The sequence below is a fragment of the Dendropsophus ebraccatus genome, chromosome 2, assembly GCF_027789765.1.
Source record: "Dendropsophus ebraccatus isolate aDenEbr1 chromosome 2, aDenEbr1.pat, whole genome shotgun sequence".
Lineage (NCBI taxonomy): Eukaryota > Metazoa > Chordata > Amphibia > Anura > Hylidae > Dendropsophus > Dendropsophus ebraccatus.
The window spans coordinates 88,211,783-88,225,943 of NC_091455.1; the positions used below are offsets into that span (position 1 = coordinate 88,211,783).

Genomic DNA, 14,161 nt, shown 5'->3' on the forward strand with positions numbered 1-14,161 from the left:
TTAGAGATCACTTTCGCCAAAATCACGGCTGCAGCCAACTTACGGGGCTTTGGGTTACTCATATTCTGTGTAACATAAGCATGGCTGATGGAGCAACTATCCTGGTATGACTCCTCCAGCTTCCCCTAGTAATCAGTTCAGTATATACTATCCACAACACATTTTGATTTGTGTCCATCTGTTCAATGTACATTAGCTGCATTTTTTCCCTAGTTATGATTGATTTTTCCATAGAATCATTACATTCTTGCTGCTCCTTTTTACATCCCTAACTCACACTGTCATGTTAATTAGATTGCAAGCTCTGGCATACTTTACTGCATTTCAAAGTCAATGACACTGGATTACATAAAAAGACTCAATGGTGTGGTTTAGCAAGGGAAAAAAAATGGTGGAACTGCACAAAGGAATCAGATTTCAGGGCTCATTTTTCAGAGGCCTTTTGGATGTGACCTTTAAAGGGAATCTGTCAGCTGCAATTCACATTCCAAACTGCTGAAACTGTTAACTGTTAGATCAGGGAGACACCTGGTCCCTTTTCTATATCTGTCTGTGACCCCAGCACATAGAAAAATGCTTAAATAAATGTTGAAATATAGTTAGAAGAGTCAAAGAGGTTTGCCCAGGCTCCTCAGCCTCTCACCCCATCTCCCATACCTAAACCTACTTTGGACTGCTTTCCGGTGTCAATCATCCAAGAAGGGGGAGGGGGCATTCTAGTCTCCAGATATTCAGGAGCTTGGTAAGACCTCTTTACCTCCTTGTACCAGAGAATGAAAACATTTCTCTACATCATGGAAGAAGCCCAGCTGGATATATGAATGGCACCATTAACAGTGGCAGCAGTTTAGAATGTGAATTACAGCTGAAAGATTCCCTTTAAGGCCGGTTACTAGCTGCAGTGCCTTGTGCAATGTGTGCAATAATGTTATTGGGACACTTCTGCCAGTAACCCTAGAGTAGCGGTTGAACTGTACTGGGAGGAAGCAAGGGTGAGTATGTTTTTTTATTTCACCTACCATCCCCTGTTCCTGTGCAATTTCCTTATTAGAATTAGTCTGGAAATATCCAACCATTTAGGAAATTCTAGTGTTGCTGAAGTGCTTGTTTCTCTAGTCAAGCATTTTTCCATGCTTGAATGCTCGATTCGAGTAAACAACCCTATTAAAATAAATGGCAGACTCAAACTTTTAACCAGGTGCCCCCTGCTTGGCAGGGCAGAGGGTGCCTGGTTAACCTATTACATGTAATTGTTGCATATTCTTCCTATCATTGAAGGAATATTTAAATGAAATATACAAAAATTAGAACCAAAAAATGTAATAGGTTTCTGCAAAACACATTAGAAATCCCTTGGAATGTCGGAAATTGCAGTTTTATATTGCAATTGTCCTATTATATTGCTAGATGTAGAGCTGCACTTGAGCACTGATCAGTGAGATCGGCTTTCGTTTGCAGAGTGTTGACAAGACTCAATCTAACATGAAGCTGGGCCACACAAACGATCGTTTGTTAACTTCAGTCTACTGCTTATAACCCTCAGTGTTCTGCACATTCCCATTTACATGACTACCAATAATTTAATGACCACACAAAAGATGTGATCAGCCCACTAATGCCAATTTTTTCGTTCTTAGGCTGATTGCTGCCTCCTTTACACAGGCCAATTTACAGCAGGGAGGGTTCATGCTAATGCCTATGTAAAAGAACACTAAGGCTATGTTCCCAACAATTTTTTTTTACCGTTTAAAAAAAGATTGTGTTTTTCGTCAGTTCAGAATAATTTACTCTATCTATTTGCAGTCATACCGACTGGCAGAAAACACAGATATAAGCAGCTTTGACCAATTTTAGTTCAATTCATCAGGCAGCCAAGTAGGAGCATGGATGTTTCCAATGATCAGTTTTTGCCAAATCTTGCTATGTCCTGTAAAGTACTTAAAAATGTCTGTGCAAGTCAAAGATCAATATCCCTAGGCACAAGGAAGTCTGAAGATGGGCATTTGTGAAGTATCTACCTTGTATTACTGACTTAAGGCCAGAAATACAAATGATCCAGTTTAGACTTTAAACATACTGTAAGTGAGGACATCCATAAGCATTCTACAATAACCTGAGATGATCAGGTGTCAAGAGGTTACTTAAACATTTAATAAAAAAGAGATGTCCTCACCTACAGTATTATTGCTACTGAAACTTGCAAAGAAAAGATGGCCTTCATCTGAGATAAACAAAAGACCACTTAGAAACATAAAAACAAAGAAGATTATTGGCTATATTAAAAAAAAAAAACTGCTGGTTTATCTAGTCTGCCCTTTTACTAAATACTTTCTTGTTAGATACACTATATGTTTATCATAGGCATGTTTACATTCAGTAAGTCCAATCTAGGTATCAATTCACACAGGTACAATCGCGGGCACTGCTGCATTCAGTGGTGATTAAAGCACGGACCATCAGTAAAACCTTTAACAGAGTTTGCACATACCCGGGGGTGTTCAGCTGATAAGGAAAAGCTTTCCAATATCCTATACCATTGAGAAGTGAAGTCAGCAGCAACTCTCCCTAGCAGTAAAACTGTGCTTTATTTCAACATAAACAAGAGGTACAAACATGCGTTCCAGAAAAGCATTAGAGCAACGGCCATTTCACGCTGCTGTGTATCATCCGAGAGCCGGATGATGTGCAGCAGAGTGAAACAGCCATCACTCTAATCCTTTTGTTAAATGCACGCTTATATTATATGTTTACATTCAGTTACTGTAGATTTACCAACCACATCTGCTGGAAGTTTGTTCCAAGTGTCTACTACTCTTTCAGTAAAGTAATATTTATTCATGTTTTTTCTGATGTTTCCCCAAGAAATCTCTGACTGTGTCCCCTTGTTCTTAAGTAAATTTTTTAAAATTAAAAACACCTCCCTCTTGAATCTTATTTAGACCTTATTTAGTCCATATTTAAATGTTTCGATCATATCCCACCTTTCTTTTCTTTCCTTCAGATTATACAGATTTAGATCCTTAAGTCTTTCCTGATATGTTATATGTCTGACACCCTCCACCATTTTTGTAGCTTGTCTTTGGACCCGTTCTATTTTATGAATATCTTTTTTTAGATAGGTCTCCAGAACTGGACACAGTATTCCAGATGTGGCCTCACCAGAGCTCTATACAGCGGGATCACAATCTACCTATTCCTACTGGTTATACCTCTAGCTATACAGCCCAGCATATGATTAGCTTTTCCTGCTGCCTGGTTGGACTAGTGACTCATTTTAAGGCTGAAAAAAAGTACTGACAAATTTCTGTGAGTCAAAGATCAATATCCCTAGGCACAAGGAAGTCTGAAGATGGGCATTAGTGAAGTATCTACCTTGTATTACTGACTTAAGGCCAGAAATACAAATGATCCAATTTAGACTTTAGACATACTGTAAGTGAGGACATCCATAAGCATTCTACAATAACCTCAGATGATCAGGTGTCAAGAGGTTACATTTAATAGAAAAGAAGTGTTGTTCTCGCCTACTGTATTATTGCTTTGCAACTTGCAAAGAAAAGATTGTCTTACACTAAGATTGGGAAAAAAGAACACTTTAAAACATAAAAACATAAAAGATTGGCTCAGTGGTTAGCACTGTAGCCTTGCAGCGCTGGGGTCCTGGGTTCAAATCCCACCAAGGGCAACATCTGCAAAGAGTTTGTATGTTCTCTCCGTGTTTGCTTGGGTTTCCTCCGGGTACTCCGGTTTCCTCCCACACCCAAAACATACAGATAGGTGAATTTAGATTGTGAGCCCTAATGGGGACAGGGAGCAATAATTGGCGAAACTATGTAAAGTGCTGTGGAATCTGTGTGCGCTATACAAATAAAAGCATTATTATTATTGTCTGCAGAAAAAGACCACCTGGTCAATCTGGTTTGCCCTTTTAGTATTTTCCTTCTTATTATCTTAGGATACAGTCGTGTTTATACTAGGTATGTTTAATTTCAGTTATTGCGGATTTACCTGCCCCATCTACCACTTGACACCATGACTGGATCAGATACAACAGGCGGAGAAAAAGTTCCACCCACAGCTCACACATGCAAGAGATCTGTGAGCCACTCAAAGAGAAAAGGCTGCGAACAAGACCCAGGAGGACTAAAATGTTGACCAAAGCGAACATTTGAATTGATACTAGATATATGGATAGAAACTGCAATTTAACTTTTTACTTTTTTTATATACAGTACTTGTCCTCGAACAGCCAATAAACACATACAATGTTTCTCCAAAATTTAGACAGGGTCTTATATTATTTATTTTCTCAAAAAAAAAAAAAAAAAAAAAAGGGGGCTAGGGCTTATTTTTGGGGTAGGTCTTATTTTTGCAGAAACACTTTATGCCCCTTACACTGTAGTCCGATTTTTTACTAAAGTTAGGCACCAAACTGTATGCATCACTGTTGTTAGGCTCCTATACTGTAAGTTCCCCTGTATTTAGGCCTTAATACTGTATACCTCCCTTCCCCTCTGTAGTTGTTCACCCATACCATTTACACCCCCTCTGCAGGTTGTCCCCATGCTTTATACCTCCCTCCCCCTTCTGTAGATAGCCTACATACCATCTGCCCCCCCCCCCATTTCCCCCATATTCAATGTCCCTTACTGTGCATCTCCTTACCACCCCGGCATACCATGCCACTTGTGTTGAGCAGGTCGGGGTGAAGCATAACAAGTCTGGCACTGACTGTCCTATGCTCAGCCACCTAGTGTCAGGGATCCGGTCAGCTGACTTGTACTACGGCTTATTTTTAGAGCAGGGCTTATATCACAAGCCTACTATAAAAAGGCAGCAGAATAAAGCTAGGTCTTATTTTGGGGTTAGCTCTCATTTCCGGTTTAACACTGTGGCAGAGTTCCAACCACATGATTTAGACTACTGTCTTCTAATCATTTGACAACCAAAACTAGTGTGACCATGGCAACTAGACGTCTGTAGAAAAACTAATATACCTTTTTTTCAGTTTTAGTCAGGTGCTGTAGTTGAAAAGTGGTTCATGCGGATCTGGCTCCCATCACTGGAATGCCATTGTAGGCCATCACAGAGATATGTATATTAGTACTTTGACATTTTAACTTATGGCATTGTCATCATAGATAACAATTATCATAGACCAAACATTATATAGTGACCATCTGAAATCCTTATTGTATGACCAGCATAAGAACACATTAATGCCATTAAATCATAAGATGTTTGAGGACAGGTTAGAATTTTGGTCTTTTCCTGCTCAAGTTCAAGCTGGTCTGACTCTGATAAGTGGTCACAATGGATATGGCAGTTTCACCTGAAAGCCACATTTGCTGTAAAGTCATTGTAAACAGCGATGAGTGCTCTCCCAGACTCACAGAGTATATTTACTTCTTCTGGAATGCTATGCACTTGCACACTTCCATTACCTCTTATTTGCTCTGTATGACTCATTTAGATCAAAAGTCCCTTGGGTTGATGTTTACTCTGTCTTTGCTCTCTGCTTTGTTAGGTATTTATATCTCATCTGAATTTAAATTACTTTTACACAGTGTGATCAGAGCAGCAAGTGGTGAGGAATTTACAGATTATCACTGTCCTACTTTTTACATGGAGTTTACAGATAACGTGCTTAAAATGCAGAATACATTTTACCATGTTGTGTTCTATTTCACGGGAGTCCAAGATAAGGTTGTGTCACCATTTAAGTAAATAGTATCGGAAAAATTAGTGAATCCAAACTCACTGAGTGTCAGAAGATGGCAAATAACATTTAGTTGGAAGGACACATTATAAATGGTGGTTTTGATACTGGATAGAGGAACTGTAAACCTACACATGTCCTAAAACAGCAGAGTATGGAGAACCTGTGGCTCCTTGTCCAGTTACTTTGCATGTTGAAATGTGGTTCTCCATATTGCGCCCTACAAAACAGATATCCCTCTGTAGAGTCACTGCATAGGACCCACCACACCAACTGTTTTTCTCTTACATTCTGTGTGAGCCATAGGCAAATTTATTATGGCTTGTAATGACAAAAGTCACATATTTTTTAGCGAAGCTCATTGGCTTAAAAATATATGACTTCTTGGCTGGTTTATACCACACTTGCCATTGGGAGGAGCTGGGATATAGCACCACTCTCGTCTCTAGTTCAGGTGTGGTTTGCAATTGAGCTCCATTCACTTCAATGGAACTGAATTGCAAAAACTCCACCCAAACTGGAGACAAGAGTCGTGCTGTCTCTGGAAAAAAGTGGCCATATTTTTCTTACACTGGATAATCCCATTGAGAACTGGATGTATTAGGTTTGTCTTTGATAAATCCCCCCTCTGTGTGGTGATATATATATATATATATATATATATATATATATATATATGATACAGCAAGCAGCAATCAGACAGTATTGCAGTTTACATAGACGTCAAAGGAGAGGGACATATTTTAAGTGTAATGACAATATGGCCGTATTAATTGGGCCCTGCTGAGCCTAATCTGTAAGTGCTTAAGATAACTAAACCTATTTAAAGGATATTTCCAGGAATAATTTATTGTTGGTCCATCTTCAAGAAAGTTCAAGAATATCAGATTGGTGAGGGTGTGACACCCAACACCTCTGACAATAAGCTGTTTGCCAAAGCAAACACAAGTAGCTACATGTGGTGTACCCCCGGTGTGATGTTATATCGCAGGAGCGGCCAGAGTGGTGTAGGAGCCGCCACCCACAGAAAGGGGAGAATGTCCCAAGGTTGCAGTGTGTACTGTGTCGGTGGTGGTGAATAATCACAGAGTCGGATGATAAAGTTGAGTAGGTTTACTACTTGCAAATGTGCAGCAGGTAATACACGATAGACAATCTGAGGTTTCCTTAAATACAGTCTCTTAGGCGCACTTGACAAAGTTCCAATAAACACTTGACAATAGAACGACCAGGTCTGTAGCATAAGTGCAGTGTACGATATGTAAAGAAAGTAGAGATCCACGAACAGCACTTCACCTAAAATCTTCACCTTTATTGTATATAGACAGTTAGGACATGGACATCACGGAGGAACTTGCTCCCAGCCTACGTACGTTTCCCGCTATCAAGCGCTTTCTCAAGGCAACATGGGTAGTGGGGCGTTCACTCCTTTACATATACACGTAATCACATACATTTGCATAATTAAAAACATCCAAACAGAAAACCTTTAGAGAAATACGCTGTAGTCATTCCTGTCATTAAGGCCGAGACTGCCCAATGCTTCCGTCTCAATTATAATGCGGGCTTCCGCTTGCAAGAGTCTTTTGTGAGTATTCACATTACCATCTGGTTTAATTTTTTTCAAACCTGCGAATTTTAACATATTTTTATCAGAGTTATGAAAATCTTTCATGTGGGTAATTAATCTGGGACAACTCTTACCTTGGACTACTTTATGAATTGAGCACCACCAGGATCACCGTGGGTGGTATATCCACAACTGACCAAAAAGATCAGCCTGTGACTCGTAGTGCCGGTGAGTTTTTCTTTATGTGAACTGCAGTGTAGGATATAGTCGTGTTGGTGGAGTTGTGCTGAGTGCTAAGATAGATAGAGTAGCAGAGAGGAGGATGCCGCGCGAGAGTCTCAACCCAGCTAGTACTGTGCACTGCCGGGATGTTGGAGGATGAGGTAGAATATTTGTAAGAAGAATGAGAAGAAGAACACACGTGCCCCTGTGTTGACATTAGACTTCAGTCTTCATACCATATTATGCCGACTAGACTCGTCAGAACCTTCCGAATGGATAACACAGGCCCCAGACCTTGTTACCTGGGATGAGCGGAATGCTGAGGGTTCCCTGATGGCACCCGCTCTGCGAGGCAAAGTATATAGGCTTACTTCAACTTTACTCTGCCAGGATAAGCTCCTGGCTCTGTGGCTGTAGTATGAATACTGTCCTGCACTGTAACTTCTCCTTGTCCTTGGTTTGGGTTGAGGTGATCTCTGGCTAGTCCTCTCTTAAAAGTGGTTTAAAGTGCATAGTGCTTTGTATTGTCACTTGAGAAGAAGTTGATAACAGAATGCTGTCTTGCGTCCTTCCTGTGCGGGGTACTGACTAAGACTGACTTCAGGTACGGGGAACTGGCAGAGGGCCAGGGCCCAAATAGGACCACCGCGGAGAGCTATCTATCGTGTGTCCTTGCTCCACAATGTCCAGAACGAAAGACTATTGCTCCTCCCCCACCCATGGGGCTAACTTCCTCTACAGCTTGTATCATGAGCTGTGAGTGGGTGAAAGAGTGCAGCAGAAGAAGAAAGGAGGGAAATAATAGGAGAGAAGAAAGAAGAAATCCTACTGATCTGCAGATTCTGGTAACACACAAACACAATAACCCTTTGCGATCCTTCAGCTGTGCAGCTTCCACATGTACATACAAAATATAGCGGCATCTTGTGGCTAACTTTCAGTACTACTTTTACCCTAATAACTATACAAAAAGTACAGACTTTTGCAAAGGGTGTATACAACAGTATTACCCCTAGTGGGATACCACATACACATTGAAGCAGAACAGGATGCAGACATCTCTGTCCACTGTGTGGTACAGTGATGGGAAATCTTCGGCCCTTCGGCCCTTCAGCCGTTGCAAAACTACTCACTTGCTCCTCGTTCCCTTCTCTTTGTCAGTGCTATTAGACGCACTGGACATCAGTCAGGTAAAAGCGGGACTTAAAAATGTCCCCGCATCACCGGCGCTACGGAGATTTATATAGAGCCGTACTGCCTCTACATAAATCCCGTGCGTGTCGGTGTGCACGGCAGAAAACCTGCGCCACCTGAAAGGTGGAGTAGGTTTTCGGCGTATCTTTTGCCGGAGCAAAAGATAAATTGCGCGGACTCTGAGTCACGGAACGGTCGGTCTCATACAACGTCTGAACCTAGCCTAAGAAGGTAATTGATATCTTCCTCATATATACAATTTATCTTAGCTACTTACAGAAACTAAAAATTTAATTTTTAAATTGCTGGTTAATGATTTGTAATGAATTAAATAGGTTATTACCACATTAAAAATAATGATTTCTATTGTGCCGACTGTTTCTCCCACACATTTCTTAGTAAGGGTGTACACACAACATGACAATTATCAGGGCAGCTTCGGCACATGGGTTGGAAACATTTTTGAGCACAACATCATTTTAGAAAGATTCCTGGATCCATTCATTACCCTCAGTACATTAAACCTTCATAAAGAGGAAAATAAACTGCTGCCTTTGTTACTTTTCAAGTTTTACCATTGCATTGGGCCACCCAGAGAGAGCCTTTCTTTTACACTTTTTCTTTCAAAACCACCCTCATGCTATTCAGGATATAAAGTAGTAGGAGGGGATACAGATGTATAAATGAGGCCATACTTTAATGAGTTTTACGTTTTCTTAGACTAGGGAGCAGCAACAATAGCAGCTCTAAGGGGTGGTATTTCCAGTTATCTTACATTTGGAAGGCATTAAAGAAAAAAAAAATTACCAGCCACAAAAGAATAACCATAAACTATAATTAGCTATGAAGCAATTAATATAAAATGCAAAACATCAATACAAATTTCCATATCAAACCCCACACACTGTTACGTGCAATGGATTTTCTGGAGACAGCACAAGGTTATAACATGTTACCATAAGCATTTCCTTTTTCCCAAACTAAGGCTGTGTAAGACTGCAAAGCACATGTGAGTCTAATGACAGCGTGGTCATCGTGTTCCCAGAAATCCCTTAGTTACATCCTGTATGTTGTAGAACATTGACGAGATGTTTCTGGATGGGAATTGCTAACTCTCTGATAATGACATTGTTCTGAAATCATTTTATAAAGCGTTGTGTACTGTAATGAGATTACTTAATAATGACTCAACATAAGCAGGATGATTAGTAATGAGCGGGCACGTAACTGGCTCAGCTGATTAGGAAATCTGATGTATAAATAATGACAGAGAGGCAACCTAGACCATGTGTTTCTACTTAGCTTATAACAATGCGGAATTATTGGGCCATCCTATGGATGCTTTTTATGGCATATATAAACATGGTAAATAAGCAAGGTAAATTAAAGCTGGAGCAATCTTCTTTTAATTTGGCTACAACATATTAGTAAAGTACGTAGCAGACAGTTTTCAAGGATACTGAGCTGCAATGTAAATGGCTAGCCTATAAATCCTACAGACTCTAATTAGAGATTAGATCACTAGTAAATGTAAGCCTTTCAGCGTCGTATTCTGTCAACATTAAACATTGTACTCAGCTGGGTCATAATAACTGATAAGGCCTCCATAAGACTACTAGTAGTCCACAAATAACTTATTTTTGTGGGCTCCATATAAAAAAAATGTTAAGTGTAATAAATGTTTTATGGTCCCCCTAAAGAGCATGTCCAGGCAGAACTCATCTCTATGCCCATGGAGGAGGTGAGTAAAAAAATAAGACATACCTACCTTCCTGGCTCCCATGCTGCTGCTTGTACTATGCGATCTGGTCTCCATTGTGTGACTGTTTCCGGGTTCTGGGACATGACGAAGCAGACTCACTCAGCCAAGCAGTGGTTGAGGCTGGACACTGCTACAGCTGCTGATTGGCTGGGTGGGCCTGCTACGTATCGAAACACCACCAAGGCTACTTCCCTCTAACACATTAAACACTGTTATTTTTGGGGTTTAGATGATCACACCTTGTTACAGAAAATATCTTTACATTACAGTAAATATAGTCTATGGTCTAACACTTTTTCAGAAATACAGTAATCATCCCAATATATCATGGTATAAAGCATCATCACTCATGAATACATAAATATTTTATGATATAACTTATTAGCAGGGCCAATTCAAGGTTTTCTGCTGTCTGAGGCAAAACCTGAAATGCCGCCCCTCCCAATGCACACACTAAATCTTTGCCCTTAAAGCTGTTCAAGAAAAAACTATGAAGATGCTCACCCTAGGGAATGCCACCATAGGGTTGTATTACACGGCCCGATCACCAATGGAAATAAGCACCGAGCTGCTAGACTATTGTGCAGCAAGGGCTGCACGGACATGGTTAGTGATGTCCATGCAACTCTTGCCTTTAGTGTAAAATACACCTGTCCTTGCTCCCTGATGCTTCTGCCCACTCCCTGTTATCTTTCTAGCTTCTTCCTGCTGCCTGCAGCCTCCGTGAGATATACATACGGTCTTTGAAGTGCACACAATCACTGGCCTCGGCACTGTTCCTTCTCAGCCTGTGAAGGCCAAACGGTCCAGTGACAGTTGCAGACCACAGGCCAGTGGCGTCGCAAGACATGCCCCGGATACAAATGCCTGCTGCCCCAAATCTTTTCTGCCCCGCATCTTGCAAGCTAGATGTGGCACTTTTGATAGCCGCATCTGGTTCGCAGCTCACCGCAGCTGCCCCTCCGCCTCGCAGACTGTCCGCCCAACACCCAGACTTGCTCCTCCAATCCAATCAGTGCAGAGCGGGAGCGTGGAGCTGCTGTGGGCGGCTGTGGTGCACGGCCGGCCACAGCAGCTCCACGCACCCGCTCTGCGCTGATTGGATTGGAGGAGCAAGTCTAGGCGATACGTCAGGTGGGCAGTACTTGAGGCTGCCGCTGCTACTGTTGCAGCACCCATCTCGCAGGTGAAGGTGAGGTGGAGGTGGTGAGGAGGCAGAGGGGATGCAAGGGGGGAGGCAAATGGACACACTTGGCCTTCTGGTTCCTTGATGCATAAGATGTGTGGGGGGGGGGGGCAGGTGGGGCAGTGTGTGTGTATAGGGGGGTCAGGTAGGGTAGTGTGTGGGGGGGATGGCAGTCAGATTAATTGCAGGCAGGAAGGGAACTTTTACTATGGTGGGTACAGCAGGCGCATTATTACTATATAGGGGGCACAGCAGAGGGAGCATTGTTAGTATACGAAGGGTACAGCAGGTACATTATTACTATATGGGCGCACATCAGGGAGCATTATTACTATATGGAGGGCACAGCAGGGACATTATTTCTATATGGAGGGCACAGCAGGGGACATTATTACTATATGGAGGGCACAGCAGGAGGCATTATTACTATATGGGTCACAGCAGGGGGCATTATTACTATGAGGGCACAGCAGGGGGGCATTATTACTATGTGGGGGCACAGCTGGGGCATTATAACTATGGGGGTGCACAGCTGGAGGCATTATTACTATGTGAGGGTGCACAGTAGAGGCCATTTTACAATGTGGGGTAACACAGCAGGGGACATTATTACTATGGGGCACATAAGAGGATCCTACATACAGGGGGCAACACACTTACCAACCTACTCACTGACACCAAGCAGTGGCATTACTACTGTATGGGAGCCTATAGGAGGGGAAAAGGGAAGGAAGTTGTTTTAAAAGTGCGGAGCCTAAGATATTTGTCTGGCAGGTTCTGAAGAGATGAATTGCAGCTGGAAGAAATCATCATGGTGGTCTGGGCCAGCAGCAATAGAGCTGGGCTAATAGAGAGGTCATTGGGGTTACTAGCTTCTGCACTATGACGGCACTTAGAGGGCCCGTGCCCCGGATGTTTTAGAACCCTAGCAATGCCCCTGCCAAAGGCAGAAGCTAGAACCATACCAGGGAGCAGGCAAAAGCATTGGGGAGCATGGACAGGTATGTATAAAATTTATTATTTTCTTTACACATTCACCAGCCGTCGGACACACATGACTATTAAATGTAGCGATGTGGCAGCTAATGAGCTGAGCTGATCTATGTCATCAGCTGATCATTGTCTTTATTTACAGAACATTAATCTGCATAATCTGCTGATAATCTCCAATCAGCAGGGTGTAGGCACCCTGGGATGTAGATCCTGTCCTCATGTAGATAGGTAGGCCTAGCCTGAAGCCCAATTGTTTCTAGACTTGCAAATGGGTTCCTGTACAGCTTTTCTCTCTCTCCTATTATTCTTTTTAGTATTGGAAAATACAGGTGAAGACCAGGGTAATTCTGCTCTTTTGCAGAGGCTTTCAGCTTTATGCATACACCAGAGTTCTAAGGCCTACACTAGGAAGGAGAAAGATAGTGCCTTACTCCTGGCTGGCATAGATTCCGCACGGGCAATTTAAGATGCAACTGGATTTATGTAGAGACGATCACCTTAAACCAGCACAGGTTTACTTGAGACCAGTATGTGAAATCTTAATGAATTCCTTCCAATATGTTAAGCTGAATCTCAAGCAGTAAGACTGGGTTCACACTGCTTTTTTGCAATCAGTTTTTTTTTTTTCTGTCCCTTTTTTGCAAAAAAAAAAGCTGAAAAACTGAAATGGGCACGGTCATTTAAAAATTTTTTTTGAAATGTCATAGTCATGTCAAATGTTTTGATATGTCAAGGTCTAGAAACCGGGCAAACCGAGTAAGGAGAAGACCACAGACACGCAATCAAATCTCTGCTCTGAGTTTGAAAAAAAACAGTCAGACTTATAATGGGCTCCTTCTAGCTCAGACAATGACCGATCAAAACTTTTGGCATGTCTCAAGACATGTCAAAATTTTTTAAAAAGAAAGGTATACTTGAAAAAACTGTATTAAAGCGCGTCCATTTTTTTTTACCATTCACAAAAACATGGTTGACTATGTTCATACATTTTGGATCAAAACCAATGCACACAAACATAATTTTTTTTTAATCCGATATTCGCAAAAAACGGATGTAAAGACGGACTGCAAAAGATGCAGTGTGAACCCAGCCTGACATATTTTTTTATATGAAAATATAATAATATTAATAATTGTACCAAATGGCAAGAAAAGGAAATCAGTGATTATTTCTGCATCGATTGGTAAATCAATACTACAAACTTTTACTCTTATCAACTGTCTGTAAAATTCCAGTCTTAGATTTTGAAAATCATTTGACTGTCATTTAAAATGATAATATTTTACCAGTAAAATCAAGTAAGACCTTTAACAATTCAGTGGATTTACAGGGATTTATAGGTCTAATGATTCAGGGTGTAATGAGGTCCAAATTTATCTTAATGATCAGTTTCTATTGACTTGGTCTAATCATTATCTTGTTGGCAGCAGACTTATTGACTGACTTGCAATGTAAACTTTTGCACACAAATACCCATACAAACACAATGAATTGCTACTTTTATTTTAAAGGCTA

The 14,161-nt window shown here is 41.3% G+C and overlaps 1 long non-coding RNA gene across 2 annotated transcripts in view; it reads right to left on the reverse strand.

Annotated features, from left to right (window-relative positions):
• Window positions 1-14,161, reverse strand: part of LOC138784553 (uncharacterized) — a 277,446-nt gene that overhangs the window by 12,573 nt on the left and 250,712 nt on the right. The window lies entirely within an intron of this gene.